Source organism: Sparus aurata, chromosome 2 (genome assembly GCF_900880675.1).
Source record: "Sparus aurata chromosome 2, fSpaAur1.1, whole genome shotgun sequence".
Taxonomy (NCBI): Eukaryota; Metazoa; Chordata; class Actinopteri; order Spariformes; family Sparidae; genus Sparus; species Sparus aurata.
Window position 1 is genome coordinate 28,033,816 of NC_044188.1, and position 20,618 is coordinate 28,054,433.

Here is a 20,618-nt window from a genome sequence, read left to right on the forward strand (position 1 = left end):
CTCACCCTCTTCCTCTCCGCATTCCTCCCAGAGGAATTGGCCTGTCAAGCATAGCCGGCGTGATCAACGGCACTTTACTAAAAGCACCATGACACAGCCAACCCAGCTCTTAGCACATCAGAAAGCAGTCGTGGCAGCCCTAACAAGGCCCACGGTAATGTGAAGACAAGTGTCTACGGTTAGCGCTACAACAAGAACACAAGCGGCGCTCGAGATAACCACACGCGCAATTTACACTTGTCAGAGAGGGGCAGCCTCACGTGATGAGGGACAAACAGACACAGCGGGCGGCTTCACATGTCACCATGTGCAATCTGTGCTGTTCTGTCATTAACAAGGTGATTCATGTGCTGGATTTCTTTGGAGTCCGGCCATTTGTCGTCCCAGGAGACGTGATGTTAGCGGGCTGGTGATAAACAGCGGTAAACGAGGACCCTGGCAGCAGCTCGGTGGCAGCTCCTGAACCCTGCAAAAAAAAAAAAAAAAAAACTGCAAAGTTGTTTGGCTCAAATTCCGTCACACAATTTGTGTTTTTTCTCAAAACAAGGAGCAACACATGCTCGCGGATTTGGATGAATTTATTTAATGTTTCTGAACTGAGTCAGAAATTCTCAGGCACAAGGTCAAGATCTGGAAACAAGACAGAAAAATAAGAAATCCATTCGTTTTGAATCAAGACAATAAATGATTAAAGGAGCGTCCTCAAACATTTCTGTCTCGTCTTGATAATTTCTTAAGATGTGCAGTAACAAATGAGTTTTAGAACCAGAGGAGTTCAGGTCATTAATCATACGATGAAAAAGAAATAATGAAATGAAAAAGGAGCAAGTTTTACTCTTTGTTCTTAGTTCAATACTGACTCCATGTCAGTAGTACAAAGTCAATTGGCAGCAAGCTGTGTAGTGGTTTTGTGTGTGTGTGTGTGTGTGTGTTTGTGTTTGTGTGTGTGCTTAATGCCAACAGGCAAAGTTGCAAACAAGGATGATGGCAAATGGGATCACAGACTTCACGATGTACAATGAAAAAGCATTCAGAAGCTGCAGACACGGGATCGAAAGCTACACATGAAAGACATTTACATCCTCCGTTTTCTCACATCAAACACAGACAAACTTTGGAGATTCACATATGCGTCATACCCAGCTGCTGCGGGAATATGAACAAGTTCAATGCCTGCACGCAGCACACGTGCATTCGCACACAAACAGGCTGAACAGAGTGACATTAACACCCTCTCCAGGCTCTCAGCCATAATCCCGTCTTTGAAGCCTGTTTGCAATATTTTTTTTGTGTGCGCATTTTTCAAATTAGGATTTTCAGCACTCGATTATGGTGAGGAGACTCACACAAACACACACGAGCGCAGATACGCTCTCCCTTGATGAAAGGGCAGTCGTCCCTGTGAGCGTTGTTTGGCAGCAGAGATGAAGGGAAGGACGGAGAGGGAGAAGTAAATGCCATGGCCACAGATCAGGGGATATTTAACAGGGCTAGTGGTTGTTGTATTAAAGGAAGCCTACTGTGGGAATGTCAGACACACACACACGCAAACACACACAAGATGCGCTTCTTTCTGGGAAAAAAAAAAAACGCTAATCTGTCTGTTCAACTTAGCTATGGCTCTCGTGACCAATCACACGCCCTCACTCAGAGCGAACTTGTTCACGCACACACAGCGCAAGTCCTCACTGCGTTCGGCTGTCATGACCGATCGCACTGGTTTCTCTCCGCCTCTGTCTGCATACTGTGGACGTACAGCCGACACACGGCGGTGTCAGGTCTTGCTACGTGAGGTCAAGGCTCCTCACACGAGTCTGAGCAGACTGAAGCGGGGCAGAGACGGGTGAGGTGAAGACAACTGCCGCTGATGACAGCTCACTGCCTTACGTCTCTTTACATCTGTCTCTGTTTTGTTCTTCACAATGCAGCATGGATTGAGAGGTAGTAGAGACGCCGGCTATGCTGGAGCACTTTTCAATTTCATGTATGGCTCCAAAGAAATGTCTGTTTTTTTTTCGTGTCGGCTATGTGTTTTTCCTCTGCGAAACAAACAGGTTCAGGTGAGAGAGAGGCTTTGTTGTTACCTGAGAGGGAGAGAGAGCCAGGTGAGAACGTTGACGGGTCGAGTAGAACCAAGCGCCAACCTCCGGCTCTTACAATTGAGGCCCGTGCAGTGTAGAGGTGGATTTCATCGTTCGATGTCGAGATTCAGTTCCCGTCAGTCAGCTCGGCAGGATGAATCATTCATGTAGTTCGTTGGTTCGTTCAGTCGTGCTTCCGGTACAACGTCGTTCAGCGGTGAATCACATAATGCAGAGTTCTCAGCTCCTCGTTCTCAAACGATCGTGCTTACGGTCAATATAACACTGTAGTTAATGGCCAATACATAGCTGCAACTTCATGATTATGTGTACTTTTAGACAACACAACAGTTAGCAGTTAACAGCTAAAGCCGGCTAGCCGAGAACGACAGAAGAGGAATCAGTGAAGGAACGAGAACGAGCGGTGAATCACGTAATGCACAGTTCTCAGCTCCTCGTTCTCAAACGGTCGTGCTAACGGTCAACATAACACTGTAGCTCATGGCCAATACATAGCTGCAACTTCATGATTATGTGTACTTTTAGACAACACAACAGCTAACAGCTAAAGCCGGCTAGCCAAGAACGAGTGACTGACTGAACGAGAACGACAGGAAAGTAATCAGTGACCGAATGAGAACGATGAGCTACGGACTAAATGAAATGTTTTTTTCTTGGAAATGGTTCCTATGCTTTGCTGTTTCTCATCGGCTTAAATTCGACGACAGTGTCCTCGACTCAGCACACTCCTCAACACTCTGATAACTAACAGTGACCAACACAGCGACTGGTCTGTGAGAACGTTCGTTCGCATTTAAGAGTCATTAGTTCGAACTGATTCGTTTGTGACCGAGCCATCACCAGTTCTTCAAATGGCCACTTGAGGCTGGTTCAGAAAGCGAGTAGATCCTTGCAAGAGCCTGTGTTACAATGCCAAACTTTACAGTAGAAATTACCATGTTTACAGCCTGGAAGAAAAACTATTTGGTCCCCACACCTGATGTAACTCACTTGTTAATTTAAATGATATTAAGGCTTAAAGTTGTGCATAATTAGGGTTTTGGCTGCTTTGAGTGTCTGCTCGCCTTCACCTCAGTTGATTGCATTGGACACATTGTAAGTCTTTCTTTGTGGTTAGTTGATCTCAAGGACAGAAGTGGAGGGACAGAGGCCGGCATTTTGGATTTTGAGCAACTCTGTTAACGAGTGCCCACTGACATTACAGAGGTTGAGGAGAGTACAGAGTTTGTTTTAAAACTTTTGGAATTATCTTCATCCTCTCCTGCCATAACAAGCCACCGAGGTGCCAAAATCCACCGTAATGTACTATAACTCTCTCATTTGACTGCTGCATGGAGGAGAAACGTACATTAAATGCTACTTTACTCCATGAAAGTACAGAAAGGAGATGGGAAAAGAAAATACACTGCAGGATAACAGAAAAAAACTAGTGCCTGGCGAGTGTAACTTGGCTCAGATTGAACACAATAACACACTATGTAATGTAAAAAAGGTATTCTGGCTGTTTGGGGCAAATAAACTCACGGTCAAACTCACATGAGGTACGTGTCGCAAAATTAAATTTTCTTTATGTGTGAACACAGATAGCTTGTTAGTGTTAGGTAAAGCGTGGGTAAAGCAGAAGCAAGCCAAGGTAGCTATCTGCCCACTTTTGATTACATTAATTGTCAAAAGGGAGGGACAAGAAAAAGAAGAGAGAGAGCAAGAGCAAGAAACACCAGATGAGAAAGTGGACAGATATCATTGTTGGCCGCCCCATTGGACCCTCAACTCGGGAGTGCACCCACTGGTGTGTGAGCATATGCATCAAATGCTTGTATTTGCATTTACATTCAGGGCATTTAGCAGATGCTTTTGTCCAAAGTGACTCACAAGATTTGTCACAAGAAAGAAACCATCGATAAAGTGAAAAATAAAAATAAATGTAATGTATGTAATGGCACTATTCTGTACTATTCATTTACAGTCAGTCAACAGTTAAGAAAAAAAAAAAGAATAAATGTACCTGAATCCCCTCCTCACTTCTGTCCTCTTGATGGCCGCCACTGCTCCGATGGCATTTCCATGTTGTTTCCATAGAAAAACAAAAAAACCCCGGCTTTGGAGAAAATAGAATAGAGAACGACATGGAGAAAGGCAGAAAACACGAAATATATTCTCAAAGTTTTTTTTCCCCCTGATAGTCCAACATAATTAAAAACTTTTCAGACTATTATGGCCCATCTCCTATCTTGTCTCATCATCTCCCTCCCTCCTGCCGTCCACACAGAAACACATAAACACACGCACACACACACACACACACACAAGAAAACTAATAATGGACCGAGTAGACAGAAGGGGAGATAAGTGACAGGCCGCTGTGCAGCCTCCTCTCTTCATTCGATGGGATGGTTATCAGTTTCATTTGGTGTTGTACAGTTTGTCTCTAACACTGCAATGGACAGTTTGACAGAAAGCTTTATGTGGCCAATCTTACAGACCCCGGGCCTGAGACGAGCAGTCTGAGAAGACAAACAGCGCAGGAAAGCTAAATATTTGTCTCTCGTATTTCTTGTTTCCCCCTGTGAGTTTAAATGTATAGCCACGCAGCACATCCTTTAAATCCACATTGCCTGAAATTAATTAACCTCAAAGCCTTAAGCACAGGTTTGCTGAAATTAAACAAACTGTTCCGAATCAGGAAACCAGCATGGCATTATTGTATTCGTCGTTTTGAATTTGTACGTGCATCCACTCATATCAGACTGTCATCCGGGTCCTGTCAACCTGCCAAGCATAAAAAAGTAGCATTCTCGATAAGAAAGGGAGGAAGCTCACAGAAGAGTTTACATACCAACAGCTGAAATGTTGTGAAATGCACTGTCAGCTGCTTTTGTTCAGCACTGTCCCTTCACTATTAGGCAAAAAGAGACTATGTTGTGCGCTCAGGAGGTTGATATCTTCGAAATGTCCCCAACGTTTCCAGTACAATTCCAACGCACCTCTCGCCCCTACCACTTAGCACTCTGTTTTGCACATGAAGACGACTCAGCTTAAAGTTGAACTGAGATGTAAAACCCACGACAGGAAAAAAGGAGGTTTCAGGGAAAGAAATGATCAACTCTGACTCTGTCGGACCTCAGTAGACAGATACAATTACCTCACTTGCAAATAGGTGAATTCCTTGGCCAAGGAATTTAGTGTCAAAAGCCATGTGAGTCACACATCTTACAATTTCATGTGTGGACTGAATGAAATGCAGGCTCTATAAATTGGCACAGAGTCTTCAAAACTTCGAGAACCCAGGGTCAACATGCCAAGCTAGCAACTATCTGACACAGACCTTTTTAGGCACGGTGCTGCCTTGAGCTTAATGCTAAGAACAGTATGATAAGATGCATACAATGACATCGCTAACAGGCAGATGTTTAGCAAGTATAATGTTGGCCAAGTTGAACATATTAAGTCGAACAATATCCATCCACCAAAAAATAATCCGCCTTCAATGTTGAATTTGAGTATTTTCCTTTTAAAATCTTATATTATTTTCCTTTACAACTTTACAAGGACACAGATATCAAACCGCTGCTGAGGCGCCTGTGTTGATCAGGAGCCCAACGACCCGTGCGGTTTCTGCTACGAGAAAAATGCACTCAACGTCCCATTAAACCTTAGTGTGAGCTCCTTTAAATATGAGCCGGGTCAGTTTTTGTCATGTATGTCCTCTACGACAGGTGGCGGAGTCACACACAATCAGTCCCACACTCACCGACAAACCAACACACACGCACACAGAAACGGTTTGTACAAACCCATCTACACTGCACGCCCAGCTTAGCACGAGCCTTGAGTGACAGATTGCCAAACCAATGAAAAAATACATTTGCATATTCATATCCATCCTTTGTTTCCTTTGTGACTCTGAGCCTTGTGTGTGTGTGTGTTTGTGTGTGTGTGTGTGTTGTTGGTGCACACACGCCTCAGCATGCTGTTTCACCTCTGAACAGCCCCAAATTAAAAACTGACCCCATTGGTATTGTCAAGGCAATTAGTAGTAACCTCTGACTGCAGCTCAGGTTTCCAAACTATCAGGGAATAATTAGAGAAATGCAACAAAGGTGTTTGTGTTTTAGATGTGTGGAATTTACTGTCAGTTCCTATCTAATGAGAGCCGTTGAAGACATCATCACAACACTTGACACATCGAACAGTTCAGTGAATGTAGATGCAGTATGCGCCAACAGAACTCGTTTGACATCTCTATTTCTCTAAAACGTTGACATGAGGGGAAAATCCTTGACATACACTTCATTGATTATCCTTTTGTGAAATTGTAGAGTAAGGAGCATAAAACATTCATATTTTGGAAAATGCTGTGTCGGAGATGTGACTGGTTATTAAAAATGCATGCACCACTCGACAATGCTACTGGTTTGCAAAGACAGCTTTTGAAACATGGATTGTTGCGATGTTTTGCTACCTGTCAGTCTCAAACATCGGCATTTCTTTGTCCCTTAAAGTGAATGTAAAATAATTGTCTTCATTGGATAGAAAAGGAAGGAGTCAGGGAGATTTCATCACACATTTGAAATATGGTTGCCCTACTGAATGCACAGCAAGGACCCTCAGTCTTTATATTGTCTGATATGTAGCAGACGCTCTCACAGTCAAACATGCGCAGCTCTTGTTCTAATTCTCTTTAGTCTTATAGGAGTGTTCAGGCTGTAAAGGGTGGCCAATCAACACAGGAGGAAGAACTTGTGCTAATTAACACACAAATCAAACAGAGACGGCTAAACCGGGAAGAAGTTCCAGAAAGAAACTCAACTCCACCGTGACAGAGCAACAAAAAGTGCTCCTGGTGAGGTTTGTGAAAAGTTAGTGGTACCCTTGTGAGGTATAGTTGTGTTTGCCCTCAGTGTTCCACCACAGATTGCAAATGATTGTATTGCAGGAACTGGATGCTGGACTCAAAAATTGCTTGCAGAGGGCACAAGCACTTTTCTAACTCCTGGTATTGCTTCCAGCTCGTGCACTCCACCACTAGTGCACATTTGTAATTAGTAATGATGGACCCCGTTTCCAAATGCAGGTCTCCTTTACAGATGTGGAAAAAAGGTTTCTGAGTACCATGAGAGTAACCACAAGTCACACTTGATTGAAAATAAAGATGGCGTGTTAAAGTATCACTTGGTAAAAGTGAACATGACGTATACAATTAGAATTTAAGTCTTTAACTAATGACTCAAGTTATCATATAAAATATAGTGGTTAAAAAGTAATTTTTTTGGCTCCAAACTGTAGTGGAGTAGAGGTATAAAGTAGCCGAAAATTACAAACTTTTCACTGAGGTTGAAATATATTCCGCCCGCGCGGTAGTGTTGTTGCCTCCGCCTCGCTGCTCCATGAATTTTTCTCACATTAAGTCCGGATATGCCTTATCAGGAATAGTAGAATTATGAAGCCAGCAAGCTGACTGATACTCCATCATACGGTGATTTCTACCCGAGGTTTGGATTAGCTACCATTAGCTGAAAGCTGTTGGTCATATCAGACCAAATAAGGCTGTCACAGCTAAACCCCTGAAGTGTATTGACCTCATCAGATATGTTTTATTGCTTACGATTTACACTAATCATTTATACGAATCTGAGACTCTCTCGCTTTAAAGGGGAAAACAAAGCTAAGCAAACACAGAAATAACACTTGCAAACTAATACAGTTTGGTTGGATCAAATATGATCTTATTATATATTGCCAACAGGGCATCAGAGACTCTGTGACGGAAAACAGTGTGTCAGCAGTAAAGTTGGTGGAAAGTTGAGAGCCAACCTCAGGTAGAGTATCTGAGATCAACACAGGCTCTCAGGCATTTTCTTTCTCCCTTTAAGCCGGGGAGATGCATTTTCTGCTTGACTCAAGTGAGTGTGTGTATGCGTGTGTGTGTGTGTGTGTGTGTGTATGTGTGTTGCCAATGGTCCCGATCTCTGATAGGAGTAGGAAGAGGATAAATTAAAGGGAGGAAGAAGGAAAATAAATGGGTCTGCACTTCCCTCTCCTATTTCCTCTAACCTCCTACTTTTCTCTTGCTTCCTCTCTAATCTCAGACTGAGGCTGTCTGGCTGCTGCTTTAGCACTTTTCATGCCCTCTCTGGTATTAGCTTGTTTTTCCTTATTACTTTCATTGCTTCCTTCCTGCCTTTTGCCTTTGTGTCTGTGTCCTGCACCTTTTCTTCTTTTTCTTACTTTGTTCTCTTTCTTTATTCTCTCCTTTGTTGCTACAATTATTTCTTACTTTCCCCTGTTTCCCTTTCCCTGTCTTTACGCTCATCTTTCCACCAGCCTCTTTCAGCTCACCCTCGTGTTCATGTTTCTTTCATTCCATCCACTCTGTCTTCTCTGAAATGCCACTAGTTTGAAGTAGGAATCCAGTAGTCTCCAGTGTAAATCACAGTTGCTGGAGTCTCCTCTTACTCCACCTGTCCACTGTTATTGCATTACTCCACAACACACACACACACACACACACACACACACACACACACACACACACTGTCACAGGGATTGACTCGTGAACCCTTCCCACCCTCAGCCGAGCTTGAGGCAGGAGGGATGGATGAATGGTGGCAGGGGTAAAAACATGGAGAGCAGCCTGACACCCCGGGTTCACCTTATTGTGTCAGAGGAGAGCAATTGATGGATAAAAAAGAGTGTGTGTGGGTGTGTGTGCGCGCGCAAGTACACTTGCAGGGTAGAGGTATAAGAAAGAAAGGGAGAAAGGTAGCTTCCACACCAACACATTCTCTCTCCCCAAACAACATCTTGGTCAGTGGCATATAGCTTTAAAATGTGACGCTCCATGACCGACCCCTCTAATGTCACTTTTGCATGTGAATGGCCCCTGCTGTCAAGTTAGTAATTATACTTAAGCAACATTGTCCTGATTTTGTTACTAGGTTCGGTTTAGGCACCACAATTAATAGGTTAGGTTTAGGTACCAAAATTACTAGGTTAGGTTTAGGCATAACAATGATATGGTTACGCACCTTGTTCACACACAGATGTTATTCACACAACACATGCAAAAGGCAAACATGCAATGGACTTAGCCGCACTAGGACACAATGTACATCAACTCACACACTCCTTTCTTAGAGTGATCCCACTGCCTTAGTCCTTGTCTCGATGTCTGTTGAGATTAGAGTTTCCTTTATAGCGCCCCTTCAGTGTCGAGGTGACGCTGGGCTATCACGATTACAAAGACAAGGAGAGGAACGGGGAGTAAGGGATGGTAATGTGAGAGGGATGAAGCAGCAGGGAGTGACTGAACGAGAGGGAGGAAAGAAGCAGAAGAGTTGAGGGAAAAGATAAAAGATACATTTTTTACATCAGCGGTAAAGGTTTTGTCCAAGGGACGGATTTTAGGCATCCAGATTTCATCAGGCTGGTGTTGCAATCTTGTAGACATGTAGTGGACGGCTTTGATGGCGATCTACAGTTGCTTCCTGACCCTCACCTATAGCTATGAGCTTTGGATGGTGACTCCAGAGCAACATGCTGGAAAACCTATAACAGTATAAGAATAACAGTATATATCCCATCTAGCCTTGGATTCCCTCAGGATCCCCACATGAGGAGATGGGATGTCTTGAGTAGTCCGTTTAGTCTGCTGCCATCACAAGCAGCATGAGAATAAAGGCTGGGAAAAGAAATGATGGAGAGCCCCAGAAAGCACTTTTCGGCTCCTTTTAACTGATTGAGTTTTTCCACTCTAGACGCTTATATTGTATTATATTGTCATTTTCACTCAATCCTCAAATGTGGCAAATGCATTGGAGTTACTCTAGGTATAGTATTCTGATGTTTAAGGGGGCTCCCAGAACAATGAGAAATATTTAAATTTCTTTAGAAAGTTTCTCATTGGAGACTGCAAGACTATTGTAATGGAAGTGACTTTTCTGTCCACTCAGGTGTTGCATAGAGCAAAGCTGTGTTTTCCGGCTCCTTTGACATAATATCTCAAAATTATGATGTGACATTTGAAATGTGGATGAAAAGATTAAACCTCTTTTAAATGTATATAATTGGAGTCAAAGATTTTCCTTCAACTCTTATATGTCTTATGCATTCTGACTTCGGCCCAGTTAACCCTTCCTAAGGCTGTTGGTTCTGTGCTCCAACAACAGCTAAGCAAGCTTCGACCTGGATGAAGCTTGGTCAACTCTCCCATTTCCTGTTAAACCTATGTGCTGTATGCTATATCCGTCTATGCTGAAAAGAAGAACAAGTTAAGAAGATGGTTCAAAGATGCTGCTAGGGGACCTGTGCCTCTACCTTGATACCCAGTACATGTGGAAGCAGTGGCGTGCGCAGACTTTTTGAAGGGCAGGGGCGAAAAGAAGGGCACTTTAGCACGCGTTTTGGCTCCCAAGAGGACGCTTTAGTGTGCGTTTTGGCTCCCAAGAGGGCGCTTTTGGCTCCCAAGAGGGCACTTTAGCGCACGTTTTGGCTCCCAAGAGGGCAGTTTATCATGTTTTAACCAGCCAAGGGGGCAGTTTAGTGTGTTTTGCCAACCAAGAGGGCACTTCAGCATGCTTTTTGGGCTCTCAGGAGGGCACTTTAGCACACGTTTTGGCTCTCAGGAGGGCACTTTAGCCTGCGTTTTGGCTCTCAGGAGGGCACTTTAGCGCGCGTTTTTCAACAATTGGGCCACCCCCCTTGTGCACATCACTGTGTGGAAGGCATTGTAATTTTGTCGGGTGTGAAGAGTCGATGACACTCACTAAGCTGAACATCAACATCAACATCACCGAAGACACCTACATTTGTTCAGAGGTAACATTATGGTGTACAGTCACATCAAATCAATGCCAAGATCTTCACAGACACTTTACAATGTACATAGCCACATCTTAGGTAAACCAATTAGCAAAACACTACCTAACTAGCTAGCTACGAACTTAGCTAATGTTACATCAAGATGGGTCAGCCTTATGTCAGATCATCACTGTCAGCCAGGTTTGTTTCCTCCTTATATCTGATATCTGCTAATGTTAAAAAGATTTGGAGAAGGACAGAGACCTTGGTTGATTATGTGTTTTTTAGATGACATGAATTATTGTTGGCCAGAGAAGATGAAGGCTCCTCTCCTTTTTCGTGGCATCATGAATAAGCACATTAATAAAATATTCAAATTTTCAAGCTGATCCACCCTCGAAACAGTATCTCAGGGAGGACGTGACTTTTAATCAGTCAATTCCAGACCACAAATACAACCTATTTAGATGTTTTCTATTTACATACACTATGTGCATTGTTTGTATAGTCGTTGCATACGAAATCATTATACTTTACTGTTTTAAGTACATGATACAGGATACATGCATCATTCAGTATCTGCAACTTTGTAATGCCACTGCTCTCTTCAGAAAAAGAGTGAAAAATGTCCCTGTATAAATGTAATACTTTTTCTTTTGTTTCTGGAGCTCTCTCACCGCTGCCTGTAATTTAATTTGGAGCAATCTTCGTCTGTTACAACATGGGAATATAGTGTACATAAATGGCTGATATTGTTGGGAAAATGTTTTTTAAGACTCGCAAATACTCAAAACCTGCTGAGAATAATCGATATTCCGGAATAGGGACATAGAGTATTTGACATTAGCCATGTTTTCATCCAAATGTAGTGCAAACTGGCAAAGTAAAGAGTGTTTTATTCCGCTACTTTTAAAGATATATTAGGAGTTGGTTGATTGAGATAAACATTAAGTGGTGCTTATTCTCCAGTGAGGGGCCTTTAAACCACTGCAGAAGAAGAGGACACAAGATGATGCATTTAAAGACAGCCGGTCTCTAGTGTTCAACACATCCTCATACCAAACTGACTAAAAAGCTTGATGGCCAGGGACTCCCAAAATGACATATGTCACTGTTAGCATAACAACATGACGGTACCAGTGACAGGCGTTAAGGACCTTTGTCATAAGCGTGCGTTTGGTTAGGTTTAGGCAAACATTGTGGATTTGTTTAAAGTTACTACAATACCTCTGTAACTTCAATTACAAATGTACCTATGTTAAGTTTGTTTCAATTTGTACAAGATGTTACTTCACTATGCGAGTAAGTTTAAAGAACTCATTGGTTTTACACTTGATATGTACACTGGTTTCCTGATGAACGTCCTGTGGTTGTCTAACCTGATCGTCTATCCCAGACCTCCCCCCTATGCAGCTTGATGCTCTTTTTACTCCTTAAATCCTCCTTTGCAGCTGTGATAATTGCTTCAGCCATTGGAGGTCTTTTCCTAACAGGAAACATAAATATGGATCGTAATAAACTGCTTTCACAGTGATCCTAATGTATAGTATTTTTTCTGATGAGGACAGGCTGAATTATTATCGATATCTGGCATTATAGTTTGTTTCATGGATTGATGTGAGGACGGTTAGCATCACGTCATCGCTCCACACGCATCAACTGTTTTTGTTTCAACAGTGAAACCAAAGCTCGAGTACATGATTAAATCACATGCATCTTTAGTCACTGAATGCTCCATTTGCACTTCAGATTTCTGTTTTATCGATACCCCAATCCTTTCAGCCCGGCAAAGCGTAAAACTTTCAAGGAATAATTCAAATTATACTTAAAAGTTTGGGGGTTTTCTTCTCAGGTTTTCATATGCAAAATCAAAATGTGCATAAAAACCAGTTGATGGAAATGCACTGACTGTTCACTCTTTACAGATGATTCAGTTCCCAGTCTGTTTTATATCTGATCACCACAGCAGGAGACGAAGGCCGGCAGAAATAAGCTGTAAACACATTAATGACATAGTATTATATCACATCGAAGTTGATATGACAAACCTGTCTGCAGATAATATGGAGCAACATTAGCATTTATTTAGAGTGGTGATTCTGGTCACCTGCAGAATGCAGGTCTTAACCTTAATGACTCCTGAGGGTGGTGCTAAATGCTTCTCTATGTCCACCAGCTACTACCAGCTTTGTGTTTCTTCTGTTCTGTGCTGAGCAGGTGGTGTGCTGTGTTTTTTTTTTTTTGTGTGTTTTTTTTTTACATCTTAACTGAAAACAGCTGCCTGCTGTGTCGTTAAATTACACCATGAGCGCAGCGAGAATGAAAAACAGTGAGGTTGAAAACTGCTTTAAAGAGGCAGAACTCAGAACTCAGAACCCTTCCTCTGTCTAGATGGAGAACAATCTGGCTCCTGTCATCGAACATTCAGACAGGCGGAACGATTCCACTCCCATCTATTTTGTCATTCAGCCTTTTGTCTTGTTTTCCGTTTTTTTCAGCCACCACCTTTACATGCCCTACATTTCTCTGTCGCAAGCCTTGAGCTCCGAAGAAACAAGGAAGAGCTCTCTGCGCACTCAAAAAAGAGAAAAAAAACTCTTGTATGGTGCACAAAGAGCATTCATGAAAGCATTAAAATGAATGGTTTTGGGGCATTTTGGGGTAAGAGAGAGAGAGAGAGAGAGACAAGGATGGCCAGGAAAGAGGAGTAGAAATCATAGAGATGGCACTCACTGAAGAGGAGGGTGACGGAGGCGGACGGAGTTGGAGAGGAATGGGGAGGAAAGGAAGGCAAAGAGGAGCAGAGTGCTCTTTTAAATGGAAATTGGCTCTCTCACTGATGGCTCGGACGAGTAATGACGACCCCCCCCCCCCCCCCATCGGACTACTTCAACGTAGTGTCAGCATTTTTGCATGCACACACACTCACACACACACAATATTCACATAACCATCATCCCACACGTCCATGCAAGAACTTACTGATGACACACACACACACACACACACACTCTTCCAAACCCTCCAGAGACGAGGAACAGCGTGAAAGTGTGATGATGCATCATTTTCTTAAGCACCTCGATCCATCTTCCCTTTCTCACCATCTCTCACTCTCTGCTTTTCACACTCTTCATTTTCAGGAGGACGTTGGCACCTTACCTCAGCTCTGCGTCTGCACGGATACAGCAGTGCTGAATCCCACGTTTGATTTTTTTTTCTGCATACAAACACAGAACTTCTGAGACACTATTTGTGTGTCAACATCACAATCCACATCATAATCTCTCATAATCCAGCAGGATGACAAAGTAGTCTGTCTCCCTGCAAGTACCAACGAACTCTAGAGGTTGTGTTCATGTATAAATGCACCCAAAATCATTTTCACGTTTTCTCCTCACCAACTATTTTGTGCCCATGACAGTTAAATTGATAATCCAACACGTCACGTGTCACTTTCAATCTTACTGTTTTACTGTGATGGTAAGTTGTCACTGTTATAAATTTTGGAATTGAATCCCTCCAGAGATCCACAGATAAGTGGAGGTGCCAGGGAGGTACAAGTGATTACACGAGAGCTTTCCTTCAGTGACATGCCCAAATGTACCTTACGTATGCACAAAATCACGTGAGAATCCATTTAATCTCATATGATGAGATCAAATGGGTTCTGGTCAGAACAACAATGGCAGCAGTAGAGCTTTATATTAAGATCATAGTTTGGGTCTTTTGATGTGGGTTCCCTAGTCAGTGTATTACCTGCAGTAGATGAGCGAAGTGAAGAAGCAGTAGTAGCACCGTCAGAGTTCCAGAGCATCGTGCCGCTGAGCAAATGTAGTTTAGCCTCCTAAGAGATGGTCCACCTAAAAAAAAAAACCTATAACCATGTAAGTGTATGCCACATTGAACATTTTTGGCGCTTTACATTGCTGTCAGACAGCCGCTGAAAGTCCGACCCAAACAGCTGATCTGCTGCGCAATACAGTGGACTTTTAGGTGGATAAAATAGGTCTGGCTGTGCACCAGTTATATCAGAAGTGCAGTGTATATTTCTCTGTAAGAAGAGCAAAGAACAGCACTGAAGACCCTCACTCTTCTCTCGACTGGCTCTCCCACTACCTCATGTGATTTGTTGATCTGATTGTTTGATATTGGTCAGTGACAGACAGACTGCTGCATGCAATTACCTGCCTGCAATCTCATAATTGTCAAAATCCAGTACAACTGCACTGACAAGAGCTGAGGTACAAAATGCAATGATGGTGACCCCATAGTACACTCTACAGTATGATCATATTTTGTAGGCTGACAGTATGTTTTACTCCTCGGTGATAATGCAGCACCATAAACGTAATTGTGGAGAAAGCTGAAGATCATTCATTCAAAATGAACATGGAAATCATGGTCATATTAACAGTTTCACACATTTTCACCTTCGTATGTGCAGGTTGCAACGAAACTTGTAAAACCTGCACACACGCTCACATTAAAGTGTAGATTTTTTTTTTTTTCTTTTATGATCAGAGTCCCGGTGAGAAGTTTGTTCTGCTTCACTGGCGAACCAGCTCCACATGGTTTTCATGTCTGCCTTGCTTCCTCCGCCTCTTGTCTTCGTCTCGTATTCACAAAGAGAGAAACTCTTGGGTCCGCTGTGTGAGTTCTGTTCAGCGTACTGCAGGCAAGCACACAACTCAATAGAGACCAAATAGCTTCTTACTAAACCCACACTGCTTTTAAGACGGCTGAGCTTTCGTGCAAGTCTGTGCGTTTTTGTGCCTGTGCATCTGTAGTGAGCGCGCGTGTGAGTACGTGTGCGCTGAATTTGAATGTATAGTTCTGTCGGCTTGTGGGCATCTGAATCACATGGTTTCCGTGTGATTGTTGGACCTAGGTCTATAAGTGTAAATGTGTTCACCCTCTTTGTGCTGTCTGTGTATTCGGGAGCTTGTGTTGCATCTGTGAGTGAAAGCTTTAGCTGCAGCACTACAGAGACTCTTAAATAGGACTTAATTATTTAGCGCAAACACATATGCTGCTCATTTCTGCGAGTTTACGGGAACGACTGCTTCATACAAGATAGCAGGCCTTGAAATAGACCCTTTTGTGATGGGTGAGTGCTGACACTTTGAATGGCAGGGCAAAATGCTCTCAGTGAACTAAAATATAGGGCTGCAAACCTGTGTTCCGGTATATATATATATATATATATATATATATATATATATATATATATATATATATATATATATATATATATATATATATATATATATACATATATGTATATATATATATATATATATATATATATATATACATATATGTATATATATATATATATATATCTATATATATATATATATATATATATATATATATATATATATATCTACATATATTCATTTCAAATGCTCAAGTAAAGTAAGAGTACATCAAAGTGCTTTTAGATAGATTGAGAGAGCTTAAATAAAACACAAAAATATTCAATAGTCTTTTCACGCACACAGAGGAACATGAGTACTGTCCCATTATTTCTATGTCAAACAGTTATAAACTCGCAAAGGCAGAACTGCCAAAGAGCAAAACATTTCAATTTAAATGATAATACCTCTGACTGACTGAAAAAAAATAAACAGTAAATATCACTGTACGGGTGCAATAGTACCAACAGTCAGAGGGAATGTGTTTATGTCATTATTAGCACAAGGTTTCTCTGTTTTATGAACAGGGCTGGCGTTAAATGACTGTGAGAGGAACACATCAATGCTTTAGAATGATTGCAGGAAGAAGGTCAGTGGTTAAGTTTTGGTATTGTTCTTTTTGTCTTCCGCAAATCAAAACATTGAGGAAATGTGCCGTCATCAAAGATTTGAAAATGACAGATTCAACACAGAGATTTATTTCTGTGTGTGGACCCTGTAAACACACGTCAGCACAGTCGAGCAGGTTTTTGGCAAAGAACCCTTTTTCCTTTCTATCGCTGCAGTGGTTCCCATTATTAAAGACAAATGCCACAGCCAGATATTTATCGCTGATAAGAGGCTATTTGTATGGGTCTTATCTAAAGGTAACCCACGAAATGAAGAATAAACTGTTTTTGCTTTGTGGGGCGAGTGTATCTTTTCTTTTCTTTTTTTTAATAGCTCATATTTCTACTTCAGTGCTCCAGCACTGCTTCAACACCCCCTAACTCAGACCTTACAATGGAGGGGAGCTGTGTCTCAAAAAGAAATGTGTGTTTTGGTGTGAAAGAACATCTGCTACTGTACTTGGTCTCGTGATTTGTTTGATGATGGGTTGCACCTACGCTCCTAGTTATTCCCTACATGCGCCTGAGCCCATCCCTCACCCCTGTGTTTACATTCATCATCAGCCGCTGCCACAGTGGGGTCACTCATGGGCCATTTACCCAGTGTTTTACAGTAAACCTCTTTAGGTAATGGGCATCCTGCTGGTGTAAGGTTTGAATCCAATACACTGACCTCCAGACACTGATACACACTGATCAGGGTCATTTGAGGACAAGCATGAAGTGTATACAGTATAAATGAGAGCTGGATCAGGAGATTTCTCTCTCACTCATTGAAATGTGCAGATATACAGATACAGAATTATGTACAACTCACACACAAAAAATGGCATCATATTGGTGGATGGGGGATTCAAAATTGTGGCTTCTGACACACAGGGGTGGCAACCACCACAGTAGCTGCAGTGTGTGGTACCCTCCCAGTCTTTCTGGAACCTACACTGATCTACAAAGTGATCAGGGCTGCAAACCAAAATTGTGTCATATAGGCAGACAGACACATCTCCACACATCATTTTAGCACCACCATGAAGAATGGTCTGTCTGAACCCATTATCATGGAAATCAGGAGAAAGCCTTTGGCTTGGTTGCATTTCTATAAACCAATCGTACATTGTCTTGGGTGGCGCAAATGCCAGGATGCAGCAACAGCGCTCCTGCAAAAATAGAATCAGGGGCAACTTGTAGTTGTAGAACATTCGCAGCTGGGGAGGTGAGACCTGCAATTAAAATGACTAAATACATTCGGAAAACAGAGCAGGCCAGTCTTATTGCACAATTCTAATCTTCAATTTGCAGCATGTATGTTAGCTCGATTAGGTTAGTTTAGCTTGTTTAGCACAGTTAGGTTGTTGTTGTTGTTTCATGATGCAGCAGAACATTGGAACAGTAGCATGCAGGTAGCTGAAGAGGAGGCGAATGCTAACTGAAAAAATGTGGCACATGGAAATCTACTTCCTGTGAGTGAGACTAGTAGGAAAGACCAGACATACTGCCTGTTTGGGCTTTTTGTTGCCTTTTACATCCTATATTGCAGGGTGGTTTAATGATACTCATGGTAGGAGATCCCTACAAAATATAACAACACTAAGAGTCTACGTTCATGCTATAATGACTTTGTAAAGCTGGAGTTAGGCAAATTCCAAAGTCATTAGGATTCATCTTCTGGGAAACATGATTGTCAAAGCGTACCAGCCACAGGTGTACTGGACCTTTGTCATACAGGTTTAGGCAAGGAAACTACTTTGTTAGGTTTAGGTAAACATTATGCTTTGGGTTAAAATAACTATGTTACTTTTTTTACTAAATGTAACTTGTGTTATGTACCTGACATCACTTAAATACATTAGTGAGGTTCAAGAACTCAAGAACTTGGTTTCACATGGGACACCAACATAAGTCCCCTGGATGGAAGAGTTTCTTTGTTGCCGTAAAAATTACATAACGGGAAATGGGAATGCGACATGACGAGCCAAATCATGTGATAATATAGGCCCACTGTTTCTTTCTCCAAGGGCCAAAGTAAAAAGAAAAAAATAGCTGCAGTCTGAATTTAAATGATGCGTTGTGTGCTGCGGCAAGAGACAGCCTACCTTCATCTATCTCAAGGTACCAGGATTAGTGAACTGGCACCGGTCTAGACATACAGACCACAGGTGTTCACACCATGAAATGAAAAACTCCTAAGAGGTGATGAGAGTCAAACCCACTCAGAGTCAGCGCCTTTCACTATCCCTCATGTTTGTCCAAAGCTCTCCAAACCATAAACCTTAATCACCTACTTCCATCCTCAACAAAGCCCTTCCTCACGTATGCACACTACATCCTCAACCCATTACCCCTCATTTATCCTCCGCGTCCCCTCACTCCCTCCAATGCATCCGTAACCAGGCTCTGCCTCGTCCTCCCCTCCTCTGGATGTGGAGCTTGGCAGTGTTGAAGCCAAGTCCGCGACAGGTCATTTGACTCTCAGTTGTCGATGGAGTATGTTATTACCGGAGCACCTGCTACGCCCTTTCTCCAACCCGAAAGGTGCAGCGTCATTCCTTTACTCAGCATGGCACAGCAAAAACAAAGGGCAGAAAACAGATTCAGCAAACACATAACCAACTGGATCCAAAGGTTACTGCAGCCTTTCTGTATCACCTATTCACTGCGTTCATTCGGGGACATAACATCAATTACCGTAACAGAGGATTATTGGTAAGAATAATAACAGCGCCTACTAGCATTTTACATGACATACCATACAACTGATTTTAAAGGGAAAATGCTATATTGCGTTACATCAGAGGAGGGTCAGGAGATAGTCGTACCAAAACATAGACACATAAAATAGTATCCCCCGAAACAGATGCATAAAAATGAACAAAATGCAATTGTACTGTACAGGTGCCAGGTTATGTTCTTGGCTTGGATTGCTGTTGTTTGCTGTAGTTGAGCCTACACAGGGGAGCACAGAACGAGGTGATATGATTACAGGCATCAACAGCTTGGAGGACACAGGCATATATACAGTACATACAGTGTACAGTAATTGCGCATAAAAAGAAGTGTGTGCGAGAACAAGATACAGGAACCTTTTGTGTTTGTGTCCCTTTTTTTTCGCGCCCATGCATGGGTCTTTGTTCTCGTTTAGCTCCCACCATTGTTTGTGCCTATTCTCATCAGAGCCAGTGACAATCCCATAGTAACGGTGCTGCTGCAGCAGCCCACAGCACTCGCAGTCTGGAGGAGGTAAATCAACTACAAAACAGATGCAGCGCGCGTGTGTGTGTGTGTGTGTTTTAGCATGGAGGTGGTGATTGTGTGAGGAAACAAACATGGCAGATTTAACAGGCTGGTGAGCAACAGAGAGCTGCTCCTTTTCTTCCTCTCCACTCAGCTCAGCTTCATGTTTGCACCTCCAGCTCCTTGCTAGCAATGCTTGACAGACAGAGAGATAGATAGATGGATGGATGGATGGTTGGATGGATGGATGGATGAGAGTTTGGTGCCCAATTAAGTTTGAGCTGATTTGTTTGGCTCTTCCAAACAGTGATGGTGCTTTGGCGCTGCTGTACGACAGAAGGAGGTAACTGGAGTAAGAAAATGTTGGAAATCTATGTCGACAGCGTCCACGGGTATGCAGGGTGCACTGTTCGAAACTGAGATAATGAGTGAGATGGGCTCACTGTAAACAAATCTCCTACAAACACTAAACAGGTGAAAATAATTTTGCAGTTCATTCTCTTGCTATCTGTGGAGGAGACCGAGCCGGCAAACACAAATTCCACACCACAGCGGCTGGGATAAATGAAGGGAACAGCACAAACATCCCCGCCGCACAAAATAATAGCCTGCCATGACAGTAAACGCAATTCACAGCTGACAGGACAGACCGTGACAGCATAATGACTACTGACGCTAAT

The 20,618-nt window shown here is 42.5% G+C and overlaps 1 protein-coding gene across 1 annotated transcript in view; it reads left to right on the plus strand.

Moving 5' to 3' along the window:
- Positions 1-20,618, plus strand: part of LOC115567333 (calsyntenin-2) — a 267,669-nt gene that overhangs the window by 179,062 nt on the left and 67,989 nt on the right. The gene's annotated exons all lie outside the window — the stretch shown is intronic.